General features: G+C 47.5%; 1 long non-coding RNA gene across 1 annotated transcript in view; it reads right to left on the minus strand.

The window, feature by feature from the left end:
* Positions 1–18,843, minus strand: part of LOC123354920 — an 87,920-nt gene extending 69,077 nt beyond the window's left edge. The window contains exons 1-2 of the long non-coding RNA XR_006574965.1: positions 18,198–18,843; positions 16,701–16,838 (exon numbers count right to left, since the gene is read on the minus strand). This is a non-coding gene — a long non-coding RNA (uncharacterized LOC123354920). The remainder of the gene's footprint in view (positions 1–16,700; positions 16,839–18,197) is intronic.
* Between the last annotated feature and the right edge of the window lie 4,923 nt (positions 18,844–23,766).

Consider the following 23,766-nt stretch of genomic DNA (forward strand, 5'->3'; position numbering starts at 1 on the left):
ATCTTTATGTGTTTATTGATTTCTATTTTCTTAGTTCCTAGGGAACTCCCGTCAGTAATGTGGTTCATTGTACTATGCGCAGTACAAGCAAGTAATACAAAGACAGTATCTGGACCAGAGAGGTCACAGTCCAAGATAAGATGCAACAGGTAAGTGACACACACAGTAGGGGCTGTGTAGAGGTGGGAAGACAATCTTATGTATTTCATGATATAATGAGGTAACAGTAAAGCAAGAGGGTTTTTGCATATTTAATAGCAGAGTTGATCAAAAAATGAAAATAAATTGTGTGAATATTTTAAAAGTCATTTTCATTTCCTTTTTTTGTTTGTTTTTTTACATGTTTTCTCTGGACTTTTTTTTTTCAAAATTTTAAATTGACAATATCTATTGATCATTTTCCATTTTCAAAATAAGAAATGTTTAGAAAATGAGTTTTGGTCACCCTTCTCACATCCAGGGAATTGCGATTAGCCTATTTCAAACATTAAACATTCTGTTTCAAAAACACCGCCTATTTTGAAAACGGAAAATGACAATGAATGAAAAAAATAGACAAAAATTTCACAAACCGACAACTTTGCGTGAAAAATGTGTCAATGTTTAAAAAGAACAATTTTCAGTTAAAAAATAATTACCTCTGACTAATCCAGAGCACATGGAAGTCATTGCAGAGACTCACATGGACTTCAACAGGCTTTGAATTAGGTCCCATTTGCCAAGCGATTGTCATATGGCAATCTTCTGTAGGCATCCTAGAAGAGATAGTTCTTAAGAAAAGAGCTTTATGTGCTAAGGATGACCAGGTCAGGTCAAATATGAAGCAATCGGAAACAAGCCCTGAATATTTTCTATCTTTCTATCTATTAGAGCTGGCCAAAATGTTCCAAATTATGATTTTTCAATGAAAAAATTTGTTGACTTTAATGAAGAAAATGGTTGTGAAAAGTGTTCCCATTTTTTACTAACTCGTCTATCAAATTTATATTGTGCCCATCCCTGTAATCTCTCAGCACTGATGGGTACTTTCTATTGATTGAAGATACTCACATAATATTTTTAATGATTATGATTTTTGTGCTACAGGTCCCTGTTGCTTTTCTCTGTACATTTAAGCCCTGATCTTGTGAAGATTCATGCATCTGCTTAACTTTATGCACTATGAATAGTCCATTGACTTCAATGGCCTAAACTTGTACTCAGATAGGGAAGCAGAGTTGGTTGAAAATTTTGGTAAATTTCTTTTTGATCAAATGGAAATTTTTATGAAGAAAAAAAATCAGTTTAATCCAAAATGTGTAGCTTTTCATTTAAAAACCTGAAACCCTGAAATCTGAAACATTTTGGGTTTTGGCTGTTGAAAATGTTTTTGATTTTTCAACAAAAACCCCAAAAAACTTTTGAGAAAATTTTTGACAAAATATATTTTCATCAACATTTTTCACAAGGGGAAAAAATTCACTTCCTGCCAGCAAAAATATCACCATGGAGACTGTCCATGTTACATTTCCATTTGGGACTGGAAGCAGGAAAACCAATAATCTAATGTGCTCGTAAGGTTTGAATAATTGGGGGAAGCTGGAGGACTTTGACAGCAGAAGCTGTCACAGGACTGGGACTTAGGAGACCTGTGCTATTGAACCCTGGTCTATACTACAAACTTATGTTGGTAAAATTACTAAAAGCCACGCCCCTGAGTGAAGCAATTGTACCGATCAAACTCCTGGTGTAGACAGCACTATGTTGATGGGACGTCTTCTCCCAGTGACATAGTTACTAGCTCTTGGGGAGGTGGAGTACCAATGCAGACAGGAGATGCTCCCCCGTCAGTGTAGGTAGCATTTTCACTAAGCATGGCAGCTGCTGAGCACTGCAAGTGCAGACAAGCCCTGAGTGTGACTCTCTGTATGAGTTGTGGCAAGTCGTTTCACCTCTATGTGCCTCGGTTTCCTGATAAGTACAATGAGAGGGAAAAATAGAAATAGGGAGATACTGGCTGGTCCCTCCGTTTTCTAAGAATGGGAGCCATACAGTTAATAGAAAGAAAGAACTCCACACTAGCCATGATAAAGAAATGTTCAGTGGGAAACCATGTAATGTGGCTATTTTCATGGGTCATTGCAGGAGATTATGAATTCCACTTCAAAGCTCAAATCGCCAAAACAGCCTTCAACAAAGTTAAATGTGCTCTTAAGCCAGGGAGATCACATCACTCTGTGGAATGCAGAGCACCAGCCCTGGGTGGGAGGGGTGCTTTAAGCGACTCCTTGCCTTTGCACAGCTTTGCATGGTTTCCTTTTCTCATGGTGTGCTGCATTGGACAGGCCATTGCTCCATCCCAGCAGCATTCAGGGTCCCCGTCGATAGCGAATGCGTGTACAGTAAGGAGCTTATGTCTCCAGGGGACACTGAAATACTTCCAAGGGCCTTGATCCAGCAAAGAACTTAAGCACCTGCCCAAGTCCCAGTGACTTCATGGAGTGCTTAGAGTTACGTAGATGCTTAAGTGCTGGGCTGAATAAGGCTGAACTGATGAGTCAGAGCCTAAAGGCGCAATCCTGTGAAATGCTGACTCCACTGGCCCAGACCCAGCAAAGTGCTTAAGCATGTGAAGTCAATGTGACTTAAGCACATGCCTCACTTTAAGCACGTGTCTAAATACTTTGCTCAGTGTCTTGTAGGAGTGAGCCTGAGATGAATATACCCATTCCCCAGGGGGAAAATATAGGCCATCAAGACCCATGCAAAGCAAGATTCTGTGAGAAGCAGAGCACTGAATATCTCACAAGGTGCTTCTTGCACAAGAGCTCCATGAATCCCACGGAGGAGGGAATCCACCAAGCATTCCTGGTTGTGCAGAGAGCTCTTCCCCAAGGTAACCAATACTGTGAGGGAACAGTGCTGGTGCCTATTTCCAGGGGCGGCTCCTGGTACCACTGCTCCAAGCATATGCCTGGGGTGGCAAGCCGCAGGGGGCGGCCTGCCGGTCACCATGAGGGCAGCAGTCAGGCAGCCTTCGGCGGCATGCCTGCGGGAGGTCCGCCGGTCCCGCGGTTTCAGCAGCAATTCGGCGGTGGGTACGCCGAAGGCACGGGACCGGCAGACCTCCCTCAGGCACGCCGCCAAAGGCCGCCTGACTGCCGTGCTTGGGGCGGCAAAATACATAGAGCCGCCCCTTCCTATTTCTTGAGGAAATCATTTGCCACATGGTACCCAAGTGAGTGCACAAGCCATAGTGATCAACAGTCACCAGTAATTATACCAGGGGCCAAGAAGGACAGAAAGCCTGGACCATAGCAGCAAAGGAATTGCCAGACTGGGTCAGACCCTTGGCCCACCTAGCCCCGCGTTCTGTCTCCTTCTGACAATGGCCAGCACCAGCAGCTTCACTGGAAGGTGTAAGAACCCCGCTGCAGCAGCTGTAGGACAATGTTCCCCCCACATCAGGCCTCATCCTGGTCTGTAGTGGTTAGAGATTGGCTCTGAAGGCAGCACTTAGAGGGGGGACAAGAAAAAGACGACTCTCCAGTTAAGAATCTGAAGCCCCTTGCCCAGTTGGTGTGAGATTTATTTCCTCAGCTCTCCCAAAGGGCAGCTTATTCCTATTTTCACATCTGCAAGAGGGGCAGATGGGACTGTTGAAATAACGGAGTTAAGTCACTGGCAGGAGCTCAGGGGAAACACTGTGTTGAGTGGGTTTTAGGAACCCGCAAGGGAAGAATGTATAAAATTGCTATAACAACCCCAAGTACTAGAATCCTCTTCCAGGAGGGTGTTTTAGTGAGTTGCTAAGCCATCCTGTGACCGACCCTTGGTGCAGGATGTACTGTAATATATAAAAGCCAGGGAAATAAATTAAAAACAAATTACTACTTCTGATTACTTTAACTCCCCATCCATTTCTGGACAGATGCCCCAGCTCGGTTCATAAACATTGGGGCAGGTTGCCAAATTCCTTCCCTTCCCCTCCTCCCCCTGCCATAGAAACTCAGTTGATTTACTAGTCGGTGTGATCGATAAGCATCTGAGATGCCTTATTTATAAGATGAGGATTGTGATTTACTGCAAAGAAGTTTCAGTATGAGTTGCTTTTGATTTATGGATTTGCTGACGCTGTTATAAACACAGGGCCTTGTAAATATCCGATTTATTTGTTAACTTTCTGATTCTGCACGAGCAGCAGGGATAAGTGGATGGCATAATGTCCCAATTTGGGAAACCAGAGCTTCAACACAGTAGGGGTCAGTGTCTAATAACTCAGAAGTTTTACTCGTGTAACAAGCTGGTTGTTATGATTGTGACGCTGGCAGACCAGGTGCCAGCTCATGCCAAGGCCCCTAGGTCTCAGTGCACACTGACAAATGTGTAGCTGGAAGCCTGCCGGGCTCACCTGTGCGCTAGTGTTGTTAAAATAGATATTAGAGCTACAAGAATGTGTTTTTGCGTTTATGAAATGCTTGTAGGATGCTGCATGTATTAATCTTACTTATAACATCTGTATCCCATGGTATACGGTAAAAGCTAAGTGTCTTCTCTGTAACTGTAAAGGTGTTTGCTAAAACTCTAAAACCCCACAGTCAGGGGAGAAGCATTACCAAGTGTAAAATGCTAGCTTGCCACAAGAGGTGTCCTCTCCCCCCCCAAACAAAAGAAGGCCTGTAGACACTAGACAAATCATTGTGGAACATCAGGGGACAAACGGCTCTGTTGATTGATTCCCCCATTCAGGAAAAGGGAACCTGCACAAGTCCTCCTCTCATCACAGCTTGAATGCTGGGAGAAGGGGTTAAAAACCCCTGCCAAGGAGGAATTGTGATCTCTGTGCTGCTTGGAATATTGGCCAGGGCAATATTTCTAAGCATAACAAGGGATCCCCAAGTGGCTTGGGTCAGGTTAGCTCTAAAGGACATACGGAGCTCACAAATTATAGCAGCAACTGTTACCTTTTGGAACCTAAGACTGTGTCTCATTTGTGTCTGTACGTTCACCTGCTTTCACCTTGTCAATAACCCTCATTTCTTTGTCTTCGTTGATACATCTTTAGTTAGTATTACAAGATTGGCTACAAGAATGTGGATCTATGCTGATTTACACCAGGGGAAGATCTGGCCTAACAATGTATACACCCTGGACCACCCTCTGCGGGTCTTACACGATTATTTGCAGCTCCTGCTGCTGTCAGTGAAGTTGACTGAAGCCAATGGGAATTTGGTCTGAGTGAGGCCCCCAGGATCTGGCCTGATTAGGGTCTGATTCAGCAAAGTACTTATGCACATGCCTAATTTTAATGTGTGCGCGTAGTCTTATTGACTTCAATAGGAATATTCACCTACTTAAAGTTAGACACGTGTTTAAGCAACTTGCTGACTGAGGGCCATATCTATTGTATCTGGGCATTCTCCCATTCTACATGCAAGAGGAGCCAATGAGAATGAACCACCCAGCTATAAACTCCCTGTTCAGTTACAGCAGGAAAATGGCAAACGGCAGTGTATGTTCACTGTCTTTAGAAAACAAGGTACCACGCTCTACCATTCAGTGCTAAGTAAGGGTGGGGGGAAGGAAAGCAAAGAATAAAGTTATTTTACCTGCTCAGTAGGATAATTAAAAGCTGCCTGAAGCATCCCTCACCTTTTTTCATTACAGTGCCATTCATTATAAAGCCAGAAAGAATTAGCTATGCTGCATTATCAGATAGTGAAAAAATATTAATAGCAAAAGTGGGAAAGAGAAAGGAGGAATTTTTGCTGAGTTAATTAAACCACGTGTCCTCATTGACTTAAGTGAATGGCTGGACTTCCTGGGGCTTAGCAGATCCCTAGTGCATGTGATACCATCTTTGAGAAAGTGGCTCTCCAGTTTGAGGAACTTTTCCATGTAAAGGCAAAATCATGGGTTGCATTACCTGCTCGTGTGTCGGTGACCACTTAGGCTGATAAACGTGGTATTGAAAGGGGACCTCCAATGTTGAAAGCATGAGTCGCTGCAGCTGGAGTCTAGTCTTAGCCGGTAGGGGCTGTAACAGTCTGACACTCTCTGTGGATCGTGTGCAGAAGAGGCTGCACAACACATGCTGGGTGCTGAGTTTCTCCTGCATTGTCATTACAATGCATCTTCACTCTTCCGCATAACTGTGCTCGAGTTGGGGCATCTCAGGGCACACGGGGGACAGCAAGTTCCACGGGCCATTGCTCCCTCTCCCACACAGGTGAGTGGGGAGTGGGAGGAATGAAACATGGTCCAGTGCTGTTGGCCCATACCAGTAGCAAATTTCCTCTATGGAGTAAGTGGGGAGCCCCTCTCAGAGTCACTGCTGGCTCCCGGGTCCACTCCAGGGCAGTGCAAATACAAGCTGCTCTTTACTATGAGTAAAAGTAAACTCTCACTCTAGACAGCATCATGAGAACCAGAAAGCAAAATCTATTATACAGTTGCAGAAGGTCGAGCTGACAAGTCTCATGTCATAATTGGAGTGGAATGCAGGATGTAAACAAGCAGTGCAAGTGGTGAACAAGAGACCCAATTTTAAACGTTAGTTCAGGCATTTGGAGATCAGAACTTGTAAAAATAGATATGATTTTTATCACCGCATTGTAACTTTAAATCAAGCGAAAAGGCAGACAAGAAATTTAAACAGGAGCACATCTCAGCTTGATGGAGGCCTGATTTTCCAAGAATCCTTTACTCTGTGTGGGTTTCGTTCTACATTATAAAACCCCGAGAGTAACAAAACTCAACCACAATTTCTAATAAATAGCAATTGACAGAGTCTGCAGCTTCACCTCTCACTTCACCATTGCACAGTTTCAGACCCAGCTCAGCTGAATAAAAATTGGCACATTTCACCAGGAGAAAGTCGATTTTTCAAGCCAGGAGAAATCATGTTGCACAGATATCGGTTCTCAAACTTTGAATATGTGTGTAAGTGCTGGTAAAACACTGTAGCCTGCATGGGGTTAATTAACAGAGGCACTCTTGTGCTAAGTTACAGGGCAAAGCTCAATTAAGTTGGGAACTGAAATGGATAATTCCATTAAAATGGATTTATTTGCTGTGTCTGCCGCTGACACATGTCATGCCGAGGGAAAGTTTGTATTTTACCAGCCTTGCTTCCCTATCGCTATCATCACGAAATGACTGCAGGACAGATAGGAACAATTTCTGAAGCACCACAGGCCAAGTCCATGCCTGGATGAATTCCATCACTATCAGTAGATACATTGGGGACGAATTTGGTCCATAAGCCACAGGAAAGGACCCACCCCTTTGGGAAAACGTGGACTTTCCGATTATATTAGACAAGTGATGCAGTTGGGCTGTCCTGACGCTGCATAGTGCTCAAGTCCAGTTCTGAGGTCTGGGCTAGATTCTGGGCTCACACCAGCATTAATAGGGATAACTCTACTGAGGTCAATGGAGTTACTCTGGATTTCACCCTAGCGGAACTGAGATCAAAACCCAGCTCCTGCTCTCTTGCATCCAGGGTTAGTGTAGACAGAGAATGCTGCACATAGCCTCTAGGTCACTGGAGAAGGGAGACTGAGAGCAGAGCTGCATATTTCAAATAATAATATTATTAACTGGATTCAGATTCTTCTCAAGTCGGACACTGGAGCTTATTTCACCAACTACACATTCAAAGGACAAGAGGCCCCACTGCTCCATCTGCAAAGTAAGCACAGCCGCAGAGAACAACAGCTGTGGGTAATTCTACTGCTAGGTACTTGGGCTCATGCAAAACTCAGTGGTTTCACTTTCAAGGGGTTCAGGTGAGCCAGAGTCTGAGGGTCAGTTTTTGTGATGTTTGCACCCATGGAGTAAAGCAGCCAAAGCCAGCAGGTTGAGCCTTGTTTCAGGTCAAAAATCTAAAGTCACTGAGTTGTGCATGGTTTTCACCCAGCACCATAGGTTCTCTTAGGGTGTGTCTACATGGGGATAAAAGCCCTGTGATGTGGCTGGCCTGGCTCAGCTGAGTTGGACTTGCAGGGTACAGGCTGTTTATCGGCAGTGTAGACATTGGGGGTAGGGTGCAGTTCGAGTTCTGGGACCCCCCCACCTCACAGGACTCTAGGCCCAGGCTCCAACCCCAGTCCCAGCATCTACACTGCAATTAAACAGCCCTTTAGCTTGAGCTCCGTGAGCTTGAGTCAACGGGCACAGGCCAGCCAGGGGGGTTTATGACCTGCATAGTCACATTGCTCCTGGTACACAGATTAGCAAGAACCAGGAAGGTTTGGATGCTGCCTTTCCAAGCCCTCATCTCAAAACGGCCCAACAACGGGAGCAATACATTCTTTCAAAGCTGGAGGTACAAATCCAACCCTTGAACTGAAAGGAGGCATTGAAGGTTTAAAAGACAGTGAGAGAAAAGCAAATAGGGCTACATTCTGCTCTCGCTTTCGCCAGTCGCAATCATTGCTGGACTGAATTGGAGCTGCTGTGACTAGACTAAAGGAACAGGAGTGTTTTTCTAAAGACGGCAGCCATGGGGAGGGAAGCACCAGCGCCTTTTCATCTCCCATCCTTGCCATCTCCAGCGGCGCATCAGCACAGCACAGGAAAGGGAACCACCAACGCCCAGGCCACTCGCCCAGCAGATCAGCACAGCCAAACAGCGGTAATTAATAGACACTCACAGCATTAAGCAAATGCAGACTGACAGCAGCCCTGCCTCACCCATAACCTGCGCCTTGCTAACATTAGTTCTACAGCGAGTCCCGCTGTCTGTTGACATGTTGTTTCTCCGCATTAATAAATAACTGCCTGAAACAATTACCCTGCTTGAAACCAAACTGATTGTTTTTAATTTGTTTATTTGTTTCCCCTGTGAAAGGTACCCAAAATAACTAAAGAGCAGGAGGCCTAAGTGAGCAGAACTGCAGTGCCCTAGGGCAGAGGTTGTTCCTTTTCCAGGCAATTTCTCAAACTTTGTCAAAAGCTTCATTTTAAACCCCCCTCTCGGGGCCGTCTCCGTGCACAGGGGTTGCTCACAGTGGGGTGCCTTACAGAGTTATCACCCTGTTGGCACTTGCTTTGCGCTCTCACATGGACTGTCTCAAAGTGGTTCCAATTTAGGGATGTCACACACATCTCAATGCACCTCAGTCCATCCTGCCCTGCAGTCCCCCTGATAGTCCAGTCCTGGGCTGCCCAGACAGGTCTTGTCAGTGCTCCTGAATCCAGACCTGAAGCATGGCTTGGTATTCCAGTCTTGGGGTTTTCTTGGCCAGATGCTCCCAATCTTGCCAAATTGTACTGCACTGGGGGCAATGCAGCAATGGTAACATGTGGGGATTCAGTGGAGATCCACCTTATCCAATTCCTATTTGACTTGATGTAGCATTGAACCCCGGGGATAGTCTTCTATAGCTACCGATAGCTACCCAGCAAAGTTCTCCAGCAGAAACACAAGGTATACTGGCAAAAGGAGTTAAAACACTTCCCCAAATGACATAAGCCAATCTGCAAAAGGCCTCTTTTGTCAGTATAAGCTGCATCTACCTGGGGAGCAGGGACTTGCTATCATAGCTATGTCACTTAGGGGGTGACTCTTTCACAGCCCTAACAGAAATACTTATGCTGGCAAAACTTGGTAGTATACCCCTGTTGCAAGCAGTGACAAGCTAGTGGGCAGATCACTGGACTACCCATCCAAGAAGCTACAGAGCAGATTCATTCTCTAAAAGAGAAAAAGCCCTGGAAATGTAATAAACAAAATTGTTTCTTCCTTTCCCGAGGTCAGACACTGTGCAGTCAATTCAGGACACTGGGACACCTCTCCGTTTCATATCTTCTGTTTAATTCTCACCACTTCATTAAAATCTGACCTTCCTGGCACTCTGTGGCTACTGCAAATGTCCAGCAAGAAAGACCATTATATTTCAAAGGCTGTTAAACTGTCCAGTGGTATTTTAGCTTCTTTTTTATATTTGTTGGCAAATCATCAATCACCATCAGCAAACTTCGTGTATGGCAGAGAATGGAAAAGGCAGGAAATAATATGAAAGTCTAGAAGGATAAACCAACAAAATTCCCTTTCTCTGTGAGCAGAGGAAAGGTCAGGTGAGATTCCAGTCAATTATCTCATTGTGTTTATTGATAAATCATTGGCGGTTTCATAGCTGTCAGTGAACGACTTGAGACAAACAGATATTTAGTTAAATGCTACAAAAGGAACAGAGATGAAACTGTGTTAGATATAAATTCCTATGACTTAGCCAGGCTCCAAGACAAGTGAAGGCCAGGATCAACTCACCCCCTAAACTATCCCTGACATGATTGTTTGTGCTTCTGATTTTGTGTTCGTATAAATACAGATGAGCAGACACGTAGGAGCAGGTGTCCTAAATGGTAGATGATAATATGTCATGGGGAAGCCAGACTGTGCACTAGGATAATTTAACGTTGAGCAGTTGGCAATCAAAGCCATTTCAGGACACAAGTGCAATGAGTTTGCTGGTTGCCAATGGCTTGATCTCCATTTCCCCCCATACACACACTTCAAAACCACTAGCTGATTTCATGTGGCACAGCTCAGTAGGACTGACATCCCTCTGCTTAGGAAGGTCCCCAAAACTGAACTGCAGGACAGAGTTTAAGTGCCTAGCCAGTGCAGGGTGCGGCTCACCAAACTGGAATAGCCGGGGGAGCACAGGCTGGGACTGAGATGCATTGGCAGATCTGGGGAGAAGGGTGCAGGATTAGAATTACAGGGGCTGCTTCAGGACAAGGTTTCAGTACCTTGGTAGAACAGGGGGGCATTTTGGCAGGGGAGTGCACTGCAGGCTAGCAGCCGTGTATCCAGCTGCAATCGGACAGTGCTGAGCAGTCACCAGCTGAGAATCAGGCCCCTGAACATGTCCCAAGCTGAGCCCCCAAGAACTGAAGAGCCCCCAGATAACTAGTCACTTTTGAAAACCTTGGCTGTGCCTTTCTATGAGGGCTGGTTGAACATGTACCAGCATGCACCCTGGCCGTGCAACTGCCACGATACCCTGGCTCAACCTGAGCATGTTCCATGGTGCATCAAGGGAGAAGTGGGCTGAACAGAGAGCCCAGTCTACAAAGGAGAATGAGACCATGAGGCCCCCAAACTATGACTCCCAAACAGCACCATGGAGGCATTTCAGAACTGAAATATTTCAGTTTTCATCCTAAGTACTTCAGATTTTGATTTTTTTCCACCAAAAATTATTTTCTGTGGGAAAAGAAGAACATTTCCCAATCGACTGTGCTGTGTCTGAGTTTTGTACAGCACCTCGCACAGTGGTGCCTGATCCTGCATGGACGCTCCCATGATACAAACATCACATAATAATATTAATAACACAGAAATGAATTGTGAATGCTTGTAAGTCCAGCTCCTCAAAGCTCTTTGTGTGCTGAACTTCGACGGATCTCAGTGTGAGTTGGGTGTCTAGATGCCTGGTCTGTATAGAGGCCTCCTCCAGAGACTGGCAAGGAAAGAGTTAGCTCTCAAGGCAGGCTTACAGCTGACTAGCTAAGTGGAGGGATTTGCTGAGAGGCTGGGCTGGGGCATTAATTACATTTCCCAGTGGCTATCAGAAAGATGGAGGGGGACCTGTTTGGTTTGCTAGGGAGAGGCAGGGTCTCTAGGAAGAGAGCTGAAGCAGGAAAAAGAAAAAGGGGAGGTGTTTTGCATTCTTGGGTCTTTAGCTTCTGTGACTGTTTTAACCCTTTGCTTTGGGCTTGGCTGAAGTGGGCTGTGTGTCTGCTTTGGTTGTAGTAGTGCTATCAATAGGTCCCAATTTGCTTAGATCTTCTGGCCCCAGGATCACAAATCTCAGCATGTTTTTCAGGGAGCTTGGCCTTATTTTCAGGGCAATAACCGCCCCCAAACTTTGCGTGTTTGACCCAGTTTCAGAGACTTCATTATGAAGGTTCCACCATGCAGCTTGGTTAGATACAGCTTCCTCCAGAGCATGCTGAGGAGCTGGCTTGTCTCACCAAGGAGGGCAGCCATGTAGCCATGCCAGTGTCTCCTTCATCCCTAGAAAGTATGTGTGCGGCTTTCAGCATTTGCAGCATTTTCTGGGCTGGGGAGTAAAGCAGGGGTCGGCAACCTTTCAGAAGTGGTGTGGAAGCTTCATTTAAAATTAAATTAAAATGCAGAGCCCTGCTGGACCAATGGCCAGGACCCGGGCAGTGTGAGTGCCACTGAAAATCAGCTCGCATGCCGCCTTCGGCACCCATGCCATAGGCAGGGGCGGCTCCAGGCCCCAGCACGCCAAGCGCGTGTTTGGGGCGGCAAGCCGCAGGGGGCGCTCTGCCGGCACCGCGAGGGCGGCAGGCAGGCTACCTTTGGCGGCTTGCCTGCGGAGGATCCGCTGGTCCCGCGGCTTCGGCATGCCTGCAGGAGGTCCGCCAAAGCCGCGGGACCAGCGGACCCTCTGCAGGCAAACCACCGAAGGCAGCCTGCCTGCCGTGCTTGGGGCAGCAAAATGCCTAGAGCTGCCCCTGGCGATAGGTTGCCTACCCCTGCACTATACAGTCACTAATGAGTTCAGATGGAAATTCAGAAACAAGTTCTCCCATGGTCCAGTGCGGAACATTAATCAGGTACCGTGCAGCATGTGCCACACAAGGCTTTAGTGACACCGGCTGGTATATGGTTGTTCCATTTCATTTGCTCACCTTATTAGAAAGAGAGGCAGTCCAGCCTTTTTATTTCCCCTCTGTCCATCTCTCCCACGGTGTTTTATAAATAGTGTTGATCACGTAGCAAGGAAAGGCAGAGGCATGTGGAGAGGTGGGCCTGTGAGAAGAGCTGTTTAATAAGAACACTGGAATGATTTATTACTTACTGCTCGAAGAGAGCAGCCTTTCTCTCCAGGAAGAGCACACCCTCTGAATCTGCTCCTTTAATTTGCATAGGTAATGGCCAAATTATTACCAGCTCACTGAAAAGTCAGAACCATGTGACCAAACAAACCAAGAACCCACTGGACTAGAGAGGAACAGTGTCCCTTGGCTTGCAAATTACAGGGACCGTGCAACCTGTACCGGCTTCAAAATCGCAAGCTAAAAAAGCAACTGGAATGACAGGTGTAAAAACGGTGGCTCATGGAGTTCTTATAAAATTAACCTATGAGGAGAGATGTGCAGAACGAAGGTTAACATGGCCCTGTGGTGATCAGTGCAGTCCTGAGCTGCCTGTAACGGAATGAATGTCCGTGGGCTACAGGGAGAGGAGGATGGAGGGCTGGAGTTTAGTGGATGCTCTCTGTCATGAGAGGTGGGTGGAACAGCCCTGTGTCACACGTGCCATCACGTGTTGTGAATGTACGTCTCTGTAGGTGCTCCGCTGTCCTGTGATACTGTTTGTTTTCCAGAAGCACCATTCCGATTAAGGCCCCATTTAGCAAGGCTCTGTACATGTGCACAGTGACAGAAAGGTCCGACCCCACTGAGCTTGCATCCAAAGAGACAAGACAGACAAAGATGGGAGGGGAGACACAGGCATGGAGCGGGGGAAGTGAGTCACTCAGGATAGGTGGGCCATTAGTACAATCCAGTGTGGTCATTTTTATGTTACTGTTCCTAGGCCATATAGCAGCGTGGGAAGCTCTCCGTGCTTCCTCTATCCATACACAGACTGAGGGCTGGCCGTCACTAATGGACAGAGCAATGTGTGGCTGGCGTCTTACACAGTCCATGCTGGCTCTATTTTCTGGCCTCTCTCCAGCACTATCGGTTCTTCCACTTTCATAAGTGCTCTGTGAATTACCTCTACAATTTAAAGAATGGGGAAAAATTATAAATTGATTATGAGCCAATCTTGCCCAGTAGGTGCCTTTGTCAGGAGAGAGAGCCCTGGAGTCCTCAAATGACTAAAAAAATAAAACAGGTAAAAAAAATGGATAAAATATAAATTAAAAAAGAAGAAAGAGCTGGTTTCAATCAATAACCCTTGAGTTATTGACTGCTCCTACCATTACATTCTTATACCCTGGTAATCTTGTAGGGGAATTCTATGAAGAGCACATCTGCAGGCGATAAGGTGGCCATTGTCAAAAGTTATAATTCATTCCACTCCAAAGCTGATAGGCACACCATGTACTTTTTTTTTGTCCTCCCTGAGTGATTCGGTATCATCGCAAATGACATGACATCATTATAGCCAAGCCATATTAAATATTATCAAAGGAGCCATCTCACATGTCTGTTGAGCTGTCATTATAGACAGGAGAACTTGTCTGAGTAGGACTTTTGCTTTCCCTTTTGTCAGCTCAAGTTTAGACAGCTTTCTGACATTCAAAAGTTGCTGTGACACACAAGTTTTTGTACTGGAGAGGTGTGCGCGGAAGAGGAGAAGGGGAAGAGAACTAGTATGGATAACATGTGACAGATACTGCAATAGAAAAGCTGTTGTTATAGCTATAGTTCTTATGTAAGGTGTTGGCTTGACAGCCCTGAAGACTGAAATCCTTGATCAACTTCAGAACATGGACAGTCTGGAGAATGAGGGCAAACTTCTCTATATTACCTTACCAACGTGATTCAACTCTGTCCTGGAAGTGGCCACGTTTAGGCACCAGAGCACCATTCAGTAGAGCTGATCAGGATATTTATATTTGCTCCTGTGACAAAATTTTAAAAGTAAAGGAACATTTTTTTTGTTTTGTCAAAATTTTGGGGTGTTTTTTTGAACAACCTGCCCCCAAAATCATCACAATCAGACATTTCACACTGAAATTTTTGTTTTGATGAAAAAAACCATTTTTGTAGAACAGACTAATTGAGACTGCCCGCTAATGCTGCTAGTTATGTAAGTGCTTCTTTTAGAAAAAAGAGGTGTGTCCACCTCATGTAGGTGAATGAACAGCTATCACAGGGGTAGGCAACCTGTGGCACGCGTGCTGAAGGTGGCACGCGAGCTGATTTTCAGTGGCACTCACTCTGCCTGGGTCCTGGCCACCACTCGGGGGGGGGGGCTCTGCATTTTAATTTAATTTTAAATGAAACTTCTTAAACATTTTAAAAACCTTATTTACTTTACATATAACAATAGTTTAGTTATATATTATAGACTTATAGAAAGAGACTTTCTAAAAACCTTAAAATGTATTACCGGCACACGAAACCTTAAATCAGAGTGAATACATGAAGACTCGGCACAGCACTTCTGAAAGGTTGCTGAGCCCTGAGCTATCAGCTAGTAACACAACTTTTAGTCACTATTGTCCAAGGACAGACATAAGCCAGTGTCCTAGCACTAGAAGCCTCTGGAATATATTTCAAAAGTGAATAGCGGTGCCTCAATTTTTGGATGCCTGAGTGGAAACACCTCAAAGGAGCCTGATTTTCAGAAAACACTGATGGAAATCAGGACTGCACACACACAATCACAACTAGTGTTGAAAATCTTGAACTCTGTGCCCATCATCAATCCTATGATACATCCCATATCTTCAACCAAACCTACTGAGGTTCACCCATTGCTATTTTTTAGAGGATTTTTTCTAAAGTGAGTTTCAGGTCCAAATATTCAAACCTCAGCATTAGGGGTAGATCAGTAAAATATGTGCACGTACCTATTGCAACTGCATAATCCTATATCTGTTCTTGCAAGTCAGGTAACTACACAGACAAATGGGTAGGTAAGTGTGTAATTTCCCAGTCTGCACACACAAATCCCTATTTGCATCCACTGATGTTGATGCTGCAGTCCCAATGCATGCACCTGCACATTTGCAGATCTGCCATAGTGCCGCAAGTTCTGAATGTAGCCCTGAAAGCCACTGCTGATCTTGTAAATGTCCAGCGAGTTCTCCAACCCTCAGCAGGCAGCTGCTGGCCTCCCTCTTCCCCTGAAATTGTCACGAAGCTCGCTCTTTCACAAATTGCACGGGATTTTTGGAGCGGGGGGGGGAGGAGGAGGAATGAGAGCATTAGAAAAGGCATATACCGTGCCACTTTCTCTGGGGCATTGTGTCCAAATAGAAAAGCAAAGGTCTGCTGATTTTTATTATTAAGATTTACAGCTAGGAGCTATTTTTCTTGGCAATCCTGTCCACCGCGTTTATGAGCAGCAATTACAAAGCATTTGGTACCTGGGAAAGCAACAAGCTCGAGATGAAATTCTCTGAGTGTATCACTCTGAGGAGCAAACGTCTTTGGTAATAAATACCGTTGTTCATTAAGGTAAAACACAGAATGCAATCTTTCCCCAGGAAGTCTCCCTCCTCTTCTGAGCAGCAGGCTTGCCTTATTTACAAGTGTCCTTCCCATCCCTGCTGGAATGAGGCAGGCAGCAGGCCCAGAAGGAGAATTGATTAGACTCAGTCATTCAGGGGGACCACATGTCAGAACAATGGGAAGGAACATTTTGCTCATTGTTATTCTCGTGGCTTTGGGGGAGAGGGTTGTTTGAGATTGTGAGTGTATTTTCAGTGTGGGCAAAAGACACTAGACTGTCATCTTTTGGACACTGAAGTCCTCTATACACTATGGACTAGAACACGTCCGAGGGACAGAGCTCAACTAAGGAGCCAGCACAGGAGCATCTCAGGGCAGGAATTGTAGCTCTGGAAGTTAGTTTCCTCACTGCTCCCTGCTTTTTCCCAAGGGGTGACAATTTTGCTTCTGAGCTATGCCGGCTGCAAATTACCACCCACCCCACCTCAGCTGTGGGGAGGTCAGGCCACTCCCCACCTTCTCTGGTACGCAGTGCTTCTTACCTCTGTGTCTGTTCAAATCCGTACGTTGTGGGGGGCATTGAGGAGTCTGACTCCCACTCAAGCCCCTGCTTGGTGGCACAGTCTCTGTCAAAATCTAGCCTAGTGAGAGGTTCAGCTTGGGCATTGATCAGCTGGCATCTGCAGGGCAATCAGAGTGTTTGGAACACTGAGGAACAGAGTGATCCAATCTGCTGTTTCACAGACAGAAGGCTAATAATATATAGAACAAAGCATTTTCTCAAGGAGCCAGTTAAAAGAAAAATTATCTTCACTTTCCAACCCCCCTCTGGCCTCCTGCCCTGGGCAATGATTTCTAAACCTCTCTGGGTGAAGCAATTCCATTTGCTAAGGGCTTTTATTTTCAACCCTTAGCTGGCAAAGTGTGAAATGTAACCTTAATGTGACTAACTTCCTTTAAGGGGAAGAGGAGAACCAATCCAGCTCAGTGAAATAACGAGAGACTGTAGCTCTCCCTGCAAATCAAGATGTTATTGTTCCAATGCAATATTAATGATCAAGGCTGCAACCATTTGTAATGTGGTCATCACAAAAACAGCTGTTACCATTTACATGTTGGTCTCCCAGAGTACATTATTAAGGTAATATTTTATCATGCATTCTAGTAGCTCAGGGGCTGCATTCCTAATGCATGGAGTGAACATTTCTCTTATTTATAAATAATCATTCCTTTCCTTCACTTTAACCACAAGTTAAGGGCCATGAAAAAATTCTGCAAAGCCAGAGGCCACATTTTTGTGTGTGTCCTTTATGAATGGAGGGAAAAAATAAGATGTTGGAAAATATCTTGGGAGCCCCATAATTTTTAGTTTGTATTTAAAAATAACACAGTTGGAGTTCTGCTGTCATGAGCATTGGCTTCAACCCCCACACAACTCAATATTTATACATGAGAAAGTAAATGCTCAAAAGATAAAAAATAAATCAGGTTAAAGTCCCACTAAGGGAGCCGGGATTTAGCAAAGGAGAAAAAAGCAAGAAGCTGTGGCGCTGGAGCTTGACTGCTGCAGAAAGCATTTGCAGATCTGAGCAGAGGAAGCGTCTCCTGCAAAAAACAGGAACTATGAGTGGTCTGCACTTGATGCGGCCCTGGGAAAGTAATCCTTTTGTTTGTGTGAACAGGGAACTTCAAAGTTTGGGTCAGGGAAAGGATCCCAAAGTTTGGACACTTCTCCAAACTTACCCAATTGTTTGGGTCTATAAAAGTGGATCTTGAAACCATGGAGAAGGGATGTTTCTTGTTATGTTTTGCAATTTTTGTTGCCCAGCCAGAACCAGAAAGGCAACTCAAACTTGTTTTTAAATGGAGGAAGAAAAAGTCAACTGAATTTAGATCAACCCTCAGTAAAAATGTGAGGTTGCACTCCAGTTTCAGAGATGCTTTGAGTGGGTGGGGTTGGCAGATGCCCACTTATAGCTAGAAAAAAAATTTCCCTGGGTGGCAGATTACCTTTTTACTGCACAGTTCCTTGCACCTACCTCTGGAACAGCTGGTGCTGGCACTGTTAGGGGTATGACACTGGGCTAGATGGACCAGGTCTGATCCAGGAATGCAATTTCTCTGTTTCTTTGTAGTAGAATTGCCTATGCCAGTGGTCATTTAACTTCAAGTAGAAATGGGCACAAGCCACAAAACGTAGATCTAGCTCCAAATTTCCAGCCCTCCAAAAGCTGAAATGTCCCTGTTCTTAAGGCTTGGAACTGGCAAAATATCAATGGGGAAACTGACACTCTTTTCTAGCAATGCAGACCAGCTGATCTTAGTCACTTTCCTCCCAGCACTCATGCATCCTGCATCTGGAGCTATGTCCCCACCCGGGGGGCTGAGATAAAACCACCAGCAATATTTCATCTGGAGAGTTTTAAATATGAAATTCAGACAGGCTTGGTGTTTGTTGTCCCTGTTTCTTGTGTCCTTGGCAGTAGGGATCACTTGGGCCCACCAGCCCTTAGGTTGTGAGTCTGAAAGACAGGAGGGATGAGAATTTGCCAGCAAAGCTTTTCACACAGTGAGGTCCCTTAGGGAAGCTCAGATCACTTCCATCTCCACCTCCTCCTTTGTCGCCTCCATCCCACAAGAGCAAAATGCAGGAGAGTGATTAGCAGGTCAGCAGCTGTAGCTTCAAGAAGCACCTTAAATCATAAGAGTAGAGAGTTTCCGCTGTAATTGCCTTGGATAATCAGTGAAATTCTTCCATTTCCTTCTGCTAATATTTCCTGTTCAAAATCACCCAAGTGTTGCCATATAAATTTCAAGTGTTAAACCCAGAGCAATAATAACCTGGGTCTGACTGGGCTGGCCGGTGCAGGGGAGAGGGTGAAAGGCAGGTGTTGAGAGATGGGGTGCTGAGCCGATAATTCATTGCTGCCTCTGTGTTGCTACCCAGGGCCGCCCAGAGGATTCAGGGGGCCTGGGGTCTTCGGCGGCGGGGGCCCCTCGCCACCGAATTGCTGCCGAAGACCCGGCACTTCGGCGGTGGGTCCCAGGGCAGAAGGACCCCCCCCACCGCAGGTCTTCAGGGCACTTCAGTGGCTGGTCCCGGAGCGGAAAGACCCCCCACCGCCGAATTGCCGCTGAAGACCCAGAGCGAAAGAAGCTCCGGGGGCCCGGGCCCCGCTAGAGTTTTCTGGGGCCCCCAAAGCGAGTGAAGGACCCTGCTTCAGGGGCCCCGAAAAACTCTCCTGGGGGCCCCCGCGGGGCCCGGGGCCTGGGGCAAATTGCCCCACTTGCCCCCTCCCCCTCTGGGCAGCCCTGTTGCTACCTTCCTAAAAAATGTTGCGTCACAAAATGCCCAACATAATAGCCAGCTCTGGGCAGGTGTAAGTGACAGTAAGTGAGAATAGGTGACACCACCGAGCAGTAGTGAGCAATTTGGCCTGTAGGCTGCAGCCTTCGGGCTGCTTCCTCCTGTCCAGTAAGTGGGATATGGCAACCTGGAGAGGTGACCTAGGGCCTTCCAGCTGTCCTGCTGTCTATGGGATCCCTTGGTACCCGTGAAGGGACACAATATTTGTGCATAGGAGCTTTTGAGGCGCTCTCCTGGCCTGTCTATCTCAACGGGAGCTGGGCTCTAATGGTGCGTCTCCACTGCAGCCGCGAATGAGCCTCCCAGCCCTGGTAGACAGACTCACGCTCGTGGGGCTCAAGCCAGCACACTCAGAATACCAGGGTGGACATTGTGCCACCTGAGCTTGGACCCAGGGAGTTGGGTGGGCTTGTGCCCGGGTGGCTAGCCCGAGCCTGCACCCCTGCTGCAATGTCCACACGGCTATTTTTAGTGCACGAGCTCAAGCCCCGCGAGTGCAAGTCTCTCTGCTGCAGTGTGGACACATTTATTTGCTAATAATCTTAACAGGGCCAAGCCCCTCTCTCCTCCCAATATTATTAACCCCAAGCCTTCAAAAATCATGAGACTGGCTTAAAAACCAGCAGGGTTTTTTTAAATAATGAATGTAAATGTAAATCATAACATTCTTTGCCTTTAAGATTAATGTTTTCAAACTTTTCTCTGAAACCACAAGGGATAGGAACTAATATATAACAAGCGAGAGTCTCACATAATCACATGACTCCAGAGCTGGGGCTTTGCGAAAGATATAAAATATCTTGCAACTCACAATAAAATCACATGACTTGGCAACAGGACCGGATTTAGGGGCAGGTGACCCAGGCGACCACTTGGGGTGCCGGGCTTGGGGGGTGCTGGGTGAGGGATGCAGTTTTTGTTGTTAGTGGCAAAAGGGAAAATAGACTGTTAGAAGTAACATGTCAGGTATTCCATATGTGGATTCATCTTTCACTTACCTCCTAGAACAGGGGTGAGCAAACATTTTGGCCCGAGAGCCACATTGGGGTTGCAAAACTGTATGGAGGGCCAGGTATGGAGGGCTGTGCCTCCTCAAATAGCCTGGCCACCATCCCCATCCACCGCCTCCCACTTCCCACCCCCTCGCTGCCCCCCTCAGAACCGACAGCCCATCCAACTCCCCCTGGCTCCTTGTCCCCTAACCGTTCCCTCCCCGGACCCCCCGCCCCTAACTGCCCCCCGGGACCCCACCCCCTATCCAACCCCCCTGCTCCCAGTCCCCTGACTGCCCCGACCCCTATCCACGCCCCCGCCCCCTGACAGGCCCCCCAGGACTCCCATGCTTATTCAACTCCCACCCCGTTCCCCATCTCCTAACCCCTATCCACACCCCCACCCCCTGGCAGGCCCCCCGGGACTCCCACGCTTATCCAACTCCCACCCCGTTCCCCATCTCCTAACCCCTATCCACACCCCCGCCCCCTGGCAGGCCCCCCGGGACTCCCACGCTTATCCAACTCCCACCCCGTTCCCCATCTCCTAACCCCTATCCACACCCCCGCCCCCTGGCAGGCCCCCCGGGACTCCCACGCTTATCCAACTCCCACCCCGTTCCCCATCTCCTAACCCCTATCCACACCCCCACCCCCTGGCAGGCCCCCCGGGACTCCCACGCTTATCCAACTCCCACCCCGTTCCCCATCTCCTAACCCCTATCCACACCCCCACCCCCTGGCAGGCCCCCCCGGGACTCCCACGCTTATCCAACTCCCACCCCGTTCCCCATCTCCTAACACCTATCCCCGCCACCTCAGTCTGGAAGTCCGCCCTTGAGTCCCACGCTTATCCAACTCCCACCCCGTTCCCCATCTCCTAACCCCTATCCACACCCCCACCCCCTGGCAGGCCCCCCGGGACTCCCATGCTTATCCAACTCCCACCCCGTTCCCCATCTCCTAACCCCTATCCACACCCCCACCCCCTGGCAGGTCCCCCCGGGACTCCCACGCTTATCCAACTCCCACCCCGTTCCCCATCTCCTAACCCCTATCCACTCCCCCAGCCCCTGGCAGGCCCCCCGGGACTCCCACGCTTATCCAACTCCCACCCCGTTCCCCATCTCCTAACCCCTATCCACACCCCCACCCCCTGGCAGGCCCCCCCGGGACTCCCATGCTTATCCAACTCCCACCCCGTTCCCCATCTCCTAACCCCTATCCACACCCCCACCCCCTGGCAGGGCCCCCCGGGACTCCCATGCTTATCCAACTCCCACCCCGTTCCCCATCTCCTAACCCCTATCCACACCCCCACCCCCTGACAGGCCCCCCGGGACTCCCACGCTTATCAAACCCCCCTGTTCCCCATTCCCTGACCGCCCCCCAGAACTTCCGCCCCATCCAACTGCCCCCTGCTCCCTGTCCCCTGACTACCCCTTATCCAACCCCCAGCCCTGGCCCGCTTACCATGCCGCTCAGAGCAGCAGGTCTGCCAGCCGCGCCGTCTGGCCGGAGCTAGACATGCTGCCGCGCTGCTCGGCAGGAGCAGACCGTTCCGCCACCCAGACCACTGCCCACGCAGCAGCATGGCTGTGGGGGAGTGGGGACCGCAGGGGAGGGGCCGGGGGTAGCCTCCCCAGCTGGGAGCTCAGGGGCCGGGCAGGACGGTCCCGTGGACCGGATGTGGCCCACGGGCCGCAGTTTGCCCACCTCCGTCCTAGAATGTTCTGGCCTTTGTAGAATCTTGTGGAACCTTCCAGGCTTTCTGAGAATTACATTTTCCTCAGACCCCTTAGAATGTTGTCAGCCAAGCTCTCATGGGTATATCGGGGTGAGGCGTCGCCAAGCAGTCAGTGAGATATAAATATAGATTTACAGATGCTAGCGTGCAAATTTATCGTCTGATATGACAGGGATAAATCATGCATGCAAATCATGCACCAAATAAAAAAATAAGATATTCAAAAGTTTAACAGTGGAGGGGAGGCACCAAAGATGCTCCTCGTCTGGAGCACCATTTGGTCTAAGGCCAGTCCTGGCTGGCTACATTGACACACAAGAGATATAGAGGCATGTGTCAGGAACCTATGGAGATTTATTTAGACAGGGTCAGCAGGTGACACCTCTGATCAGTGGCAGAAGCAGGAGTAGAAAGGACCTGAAAGTAGTAGAAAGGCTAGCCTGTACCCATTAAAACATGCTGCTTCTCATCTCTCTGTGGCTCCATTAGTCTTGTAGCCCCGAAAGCCTATTTGGGTCATTAACGCACTATGTGCAGAAAGAGGACTCTGCTGACACAGGGAGCACGCATAGGCAGGAACATCAGACCATTATTACAGCCTAGTTTAATGCTGCACTAATACGAAGCCAGAACAAATGCAAAAAAAATTTCTGTCCTCTAAGAAGTTTGTGGGAAAGGAAGGGTTAACGGGCCCTCTTCTCTGGGGGAAAGGATTCAATAGCAAACTAAGCAGCACAGCGAAATGTTAGTTATTGTAAAAAAACAGCCACAGCTCCTGCTACAAACACTGGTAGCTACGCACACCCCCTTGTTAAATACTAGCACATACCCTCTCTGAGCAAGAAGTCTGAGCTAAAAGGCAAAGGTCTGGGAGAGATGCTGCATGGTAGTGGCACAAGCATATTTCATAGGTGAAACTAAATAATTTACCATGGGCTTAAAACCATTAACATCCCCTCTCTGTTTCCCTGGCAGCGCTCAGAGCCCAAGTGTAGGGGCAGCTGCAGTCATGGGGACTACGCTGAGGGTAGGAGTTGGGATGCCTGGGCTTGGATCCGGACTTGTGGGTTGCTGGGCAAGTTGTTTCCCCATTTGCAAAATGGGAGTGGTTACTCAGCTTTGTAAAATTTCCTCAGATCTAGGGATGAAAAGCTGTAATGTATAAGTGCCCAGTGCTCTGGTTGGTATTGTCTGTGACATGGGTTCTGGGCAGTGGAGCTGGTCCCATGCTGTCTGCTTCGCACACCTGGAAGGACAGTCGTATTAGATCTGTTATATCATATCACTAGACATGCAGGGGGCAGACAAGAAATGAGAGCTCAGGTTAGAGCTCTGCTCCAGCTGCTCCCATCAGACGACCACCAGGCGCCTGTGGTTTCATTCCAATGTCCATGTGATACAAACCATCCCTACAACAGCTATCCTTGTAAGGGACTGTCTTTTTGTTCTGTGTTTGTACAGCACCTGGCGCACTGTGGACTTGGTCCATAACTAGGGCACGA

This window comes from Mauremys mutica, chromosome 22, assembly GCF_020497125.1.
Source record: "Mauremys mutica isolate MM-2020 ecotype Southern chromosome 22, ASM2049712v1, whole genome shotgun sequence".
NCBI lineage: Eukaryota > Metazoa > Chordata > Testudines > Geoemydidae > Mauremys > Mauremys mutica.